The sequence below is a fragment of the Haliotis rubra genome, unplaced genomic scaffold, assembly GCF_003918875.1.
Source record: "Haliotis rubra isolate DU_JTF1 unplaced genomic scaffold, ASM391887v1 Scf182, whole genome shotgun sequence".
Classification (NCBI taxonomy): domain Eukaryota; kingdom Metazoa; phylum Mollusca; class Gastropoda; order Lepetellida; family Haliotidae; genus Haliotis; species Haliotis rubra.
The window spans coordinates 1,523,612-1,529,611 of record NW_025765803.1 but is presented as its reverse complement, the minus strand read 5'-3'; positions in this window follow the sequence as shown (position 1 = coordinate 1,529,611).

The following is a 6,000-nucleotide window of genomic DNA, read 5'->3' as shown; positions in this document are numbered from 1 at the left end:
AACATGACAAGGTGAGCATTGTTCACCAACAACTGTTTACCAACATGACAAGGTGAGAACTGTTCACCAACATGACAAGGTGAGAACTGTTCACCAACATGACAAGATGAGAACTGTTCACCAACATGACAAGGTGAGAACTGTTCACCAACATGACAAGGTGAGAACTGTTCACCAACATGACAAGGTGAGAATTGTTCACCAACATGACAAGATGAGAACTGTTCACCAACACGACAAGGTGAGAACTGTTCACCAACATGACAAGATGAGAACTGGTTATCAACATGACAAGGTGAGAACTGCTCATAACGCCGACCTTTCGACCAAACTTCACGGTTGAGTGGAAAAAAATATCGGCGTCCTGAGACTAGTTTCATTTTGCCAATTAATAAAGGATTACGAGGACAATGAAGGATCAACGAGTTGTTAGAAGAGGATAATCCGAATTATGCGGATGAGAGCACACCTAATGAGAAGACGACAACAGTTTATATTTATATCAGTTTATTTCCATACTTGAAGCACTCATCAACAAACACAGTTGACACATTTTAACATTTTTTTACAATGATTCACATAGGTAAATACGTGACATTTTTAATAATGTGATACAAATAGCACACATTCTTTCACGGAGATTGATCCACAGATTTTAACCCAAATGCAACAGGTGGAATGCTGAATCAGCAACTTGTCTCACGGACAGTGTTCCATGTCTGAGATGGTGACGGATGTCATCCAGTCGTCGCTCCAAGTCCCTGTATTCCTTGTTCTTGGACGGACGCTTCTGGCCAGCAGCGTACTGGACCAGATTGTTTTCCGTGTTCGTCTGTTCTCGTGACAGGAACGGCACAATCTCGAAGATGTTTGGGTGAGCCTTGCCGACGTATCTCTTCAGACGTGAATTCCACCCTTCCAGGTGGTTGTTGGTTCTTATCCCTTCTGAGTTGTGGTCGTTCCATATCGTTCCACTGCGATATGTTTACCTAGTGCGACGAGTTCACCTTATCAAAACATCTAGAGTAGATTATCTGCAACCCTAATTACGCCTAATCAGAACCTAACCTTCAAAGGAAACCGCAGGTCGGCGTCCTGAGACTAGTGGAAAATCGAAAGGTCGGCGTCCTGAGACGACACCGTGCGAATACCCCGGTGTCACTTGCCTTGTGGGTGACGATAATCCATATCGGAAAAAACCCACAAAGAACAAACAGCCAGACCTGGCCAGGAATAAACACGTACCGATCCAAATATAGATGTGTAAACAACGAACCCACGTCAACGTGTCCAGGGTATTCTCATGTTAAAATATAGAATTACATATTAATCAATTCGTCCTGATTTTACTCATCATTTTTATAGAACATTTGGACGAGTTGATATATTTTCTAAAATGGTTAATGAAGTCATATGATATCCAGAGGTCACTTGTGGACCGTTGGTTTTACAGTCCGTTTGATTTCGTTTGAGACCGATGAATTGCTCACTAACACAAAATCTAATAAATGCAACAAAACCAGGTGTGCGAGTGAGAGAGAGCGTTATTCAGTAAAGGGGCCACGGGGCCATTATATATCAGCTGTACAGGATATAAAATCTGAAGAGCACCGTACAACGTCATGAAAACTGCACAATTATACATTTAAGACTGAAAGAAATTTATTTCGTTTTTTCATGGCATAAAAATAGGTATTTTGCATGACAAGTTATAATATAAGTATTCTTTGATGTAAACAATTGAGCTACTTTCACTTTAGATGGATATGTGTGATAATGTTTAGGGAGAATATCATTTCTTAGTTTCCTATAAAAGGGCATTTCAGGCAAAAGTGATATTCATTTCATTCAAGATACAAAGCTTAAGTAACAGATTCTTAAAAATTTTATCCAATCATATAGCCGAACCTCTAGCGAAGTTATTTAATATCTCTTTAAAACATAGTGAGTATCCGAAAATCCGAATGTAGTAATTACAGGCCAGTTGCTTTAACAAACTGTTTATCTATAGTTTTTGAAAAATGCGTTTTTAAATACTTATTCAATTTCCTTAATGACAACCATGGACCAGTGGACCAGATGGTATTTGAAACCGCTTCCTAGTCCTCTTTAACAAGTCACTTCAAACATCAGTTTTCACAGACATATGGAAAGAATCATCAGTCATACCAATCCACAAGAAAGGTAATATTAACGGCTGTTCGAACTATAGACCCGTTTCCTTCACATCTTGTTTATCCAAGGTCTTTGAAAAATGTATGTTTAAATATGTCTTTAACTTCATGAGAGATAACAACTGCCTCTCAAATTTACAATCTGGATTCATGCCAGGAGATTCAACAGCTTACCAACTCACGCATTTATATAGTTTTATTGCTAAAGCTATAGACAACGGAAAAGAAGTAAGAGCTGTATTCTGCGATATAAGCAAGGCATTTGATAAAGTTTGGCACAAAGGGATTATCCATAAACTAAAATCATGTGGGAGAGATGGGAAGTTATTGAAATGGTTTGGAAGTTATTTGCAAAATAGAATGCAAAGAGTAGTTATCCAAGGTTACAAATCAGAATTAAAACCGATAATAGCCGGAGTGCCCCAAGGATCAGTCCTTGGACCTCTTTTATTCTTAACATACATAAACGACATAGTTGATGGAATCGAAAGTAATATACGCCTTTTCGCAGACGACACATCACTCTATGTAATAATCGACGATCCCCATACGAGTGCATTTATTCTTAACTCAGATTTAGACAGAATATCTAAATGGGCGGAATCCTGGCAAGTAAAATTTAATCCAAACAAAACTATCCAGTTTTCACACAAAACGAAACCTTTTACGAAACCTCCCCTCTCGATGAATGGTACCCCTATAAATGAAGTGCAGATCCATAAACACTTAGGCATTTGGCATTCCCACATTAATGAAATGATAAGGAAAATTAGCCCTATGATTACTTGCCTTCGTAGTTTTAAAACAATGTATAAATCCTTTATCTTACCTCTATTTGACTATTGCTGTCATCTCTGGGACAATTGTACAAACGAACAGTCCTTGTCACTAGAAAACCTTCATTTAGATGCCTTACGCACAATATGCGGTGCAGTTAGAGGTACGAGCCATGCGAAACTATATCATGAGACAAACCTGACTTCCGTATCGAAACGGAGAGAAACTTCTAAATTAACATTATTTTACAAAATGGTAAACCAAATGGTTCCTGACTAACTTTGTGATCCTGCTCCAGGGAATGTTTCTGATAACAGTAACTACAATCTTAGGAATAATGAACATTATCAGACTATAAGATGCAAATCTACTAATTATGCCAAATCGTTTTAGCCCGATACAATTAAACTGTGGAATGGCCTACCTACAAATGCTACAAACGCTTCCTCTATTGGTCAGTTTAAGAATTCAGTCACATCACAAGTTAATACCAACACAATGTTCGATATAAATTTTGGTAGTCGATTTTGTCAAATAATACACTGCCGCCTTAGATTGGGATGCAGTGACTTAAACAGTGATAAGTATAATCGTTTCATTTCTGATAATGCTTCTTGTTCCTGCTCACAAGATTATGAGGATGTATTCCACTATTTTTCATGTGTCCTAAATATAATACCATTCGATACGAATCGTATTTCTATCTGAAAGGTTTCTCCCTGCGGGATGTGCTAAATTGCAATAACTCAGTATCTCATCAGACGAATATGGATATTCTACGGTCAGTCCATCAATTCATTATTACATCAAAACGTTTTGATTCATAAAGTTTTGTAGCTTCTCTTATTTTTCTATTTGTATCAACTGGCCACGAAACAAAACCAAGATAAATTGTTGATATCCATGATTGTTATTATTCAGAGATAACTTGATATAACCACTATAAATATGTACATTATGCACAAATGTGAACCTTCACATGTATTATGGAGCGGCATTAATAAAAGCCATTTAGGCTTGTTTGCCAATCCTTTTCTTACTTCTTGAATAGAATAAAATATGTTTAAACCACAACCATATACTTTCGAACCTGCAATCAGGTTTTATGCCCGGTGACTCAACCTCTAATCAGTTAACATTTCTCTACAACTTTATATCAAAAACACTAGATCAAGGCAAAGAAATTATAGCTGTATTCTGTGACATAAGTAAAGCCTTCGATATAGTATGGCATAAAGGCATAATCCATAAACTGGAGCGTTACGGTATTAAAGGCAATTTATTAAATTGGTTTAGAAGCTATCTAAATAAAAGAACACAAAAAGTTGTCATCCAGGGTATAAACTCATCTGAGCGTGCTGTGTTAGCTGGGGTTCCACAGAGGTCAGTCCTTGGACCCTTGCTGTTCATAATCTACATAAATGATATTACAGATGGTATAGATAGTAACATACGTTTATTTGCTGATGACACCTCATTATATATCATTATCGAAGACCCAGCAATTGCGGCTCGCTACCTAAACAGCGACCTGTCTAAAATTTCATCGTGGGCAAAAAAATGGAAAGTCTCTTTTAATCCATTAAAAACAGAATCCTTACTTTTTACTAGAAAAAAATATCCGAGCTCTAAACTACCACTTTTTATGAATAATACTGTTACCTGTGAAGTCGGAAGTCATAAACATTTAGGGGGTACTCTGCAGAGCGATTGCACTTGGAGCAAACACATTACTGATGTCGCAGAAAAAGTAAGCCCAATGAAAAATTGCTTACGGAAATACAAATACCGTCTTTATCGTAAAACTCTTGAAATTATGTATAAACAGTATATATTACCCTTGTTTGACTATTGTGGTCACACCTGGGACAACTGCACTAAAGAGCAATCTGAATTTCTAGAAAAATTAAACCTAGATGCTATACGAACAATATGTGGAGCGGTACGCGGAACTAGCCGTAACAAATTATTTGACGAAACAAATATCCAGCCTTTAAGGATGAGAAGAAATCATAATAAATTAATTTTGTTCTACAAAATGGTTAATAACTTAACGCCTGACTATCTAACCAGTCTTGTCCCTCCTTGTGTATCTGATTCAAACCAATACAACTTAAGAAATCGTAATAACATTCAAACTATTAATTGCAGAACAAGTAATTACGAAAGCTTGTTTTTACCCGATACTATTAAACTATGGAACAACTTACCCCAACATCTTACTCAATTAGAGTCCCTGTCCAGTTTTAAAAGACGACTGAGGACTATTAATCCACCTCCTATATGTTTCAATCTAAACTATGGAGACGTTTTGCTCAAATCGTTCATTCCCGCCTGCGACTCGGCTGCAGTGACCTCAATGCTCACAAATATGAAAGATACATTTTAGAAAGTCCGATATGCTCATGTGGACTAGCAAATGAGGATAGTTTTCATTTTTTCTTTACTTGTCCAATATATACTGTAACTCGAAATAACATATACTTTTACTAAAAAGGATATACAGTAGATAGACTCAGTATTATTCGGGAATGTCCATGCAACTGCACCTGTAAATATGCAGATTCTTGGATCTGTTCATTGATATATCGTAAAATCAGGCAGACTGTACAAAAGAGATTTCACCTTAAAATCCCAACAATCCATACCTTTTTCACCAAGACAATACTGATGATCATGTACCTCATTTAAGATTAAATTCTCAACTTGAGACAGGATGCGAGACCAATATTTAACAATTTTAATTCACTTCCGTATAATAACAATGGCAAAACTTTGACACCAAATATATGGAGCAGAACATTAACTGGTAGATTATAAAAGTCTTAACCGATGATTTGAGAATATTCAACATATTAACATATTCTCAAACTTGGTCAGCCAACGTTTTCTGTGTAACATACCATGATCCAGAGGAAGAAAAGGGAACAACCAAGTATTGATATGATGCAACAATTTCAAGCCACTGTCCATTCAAAGGAATTTTTCGTAATGTCTTAGTCGACCAGCCTTCCTGAATACAATATCTTAACTTTTATCAATATTTATT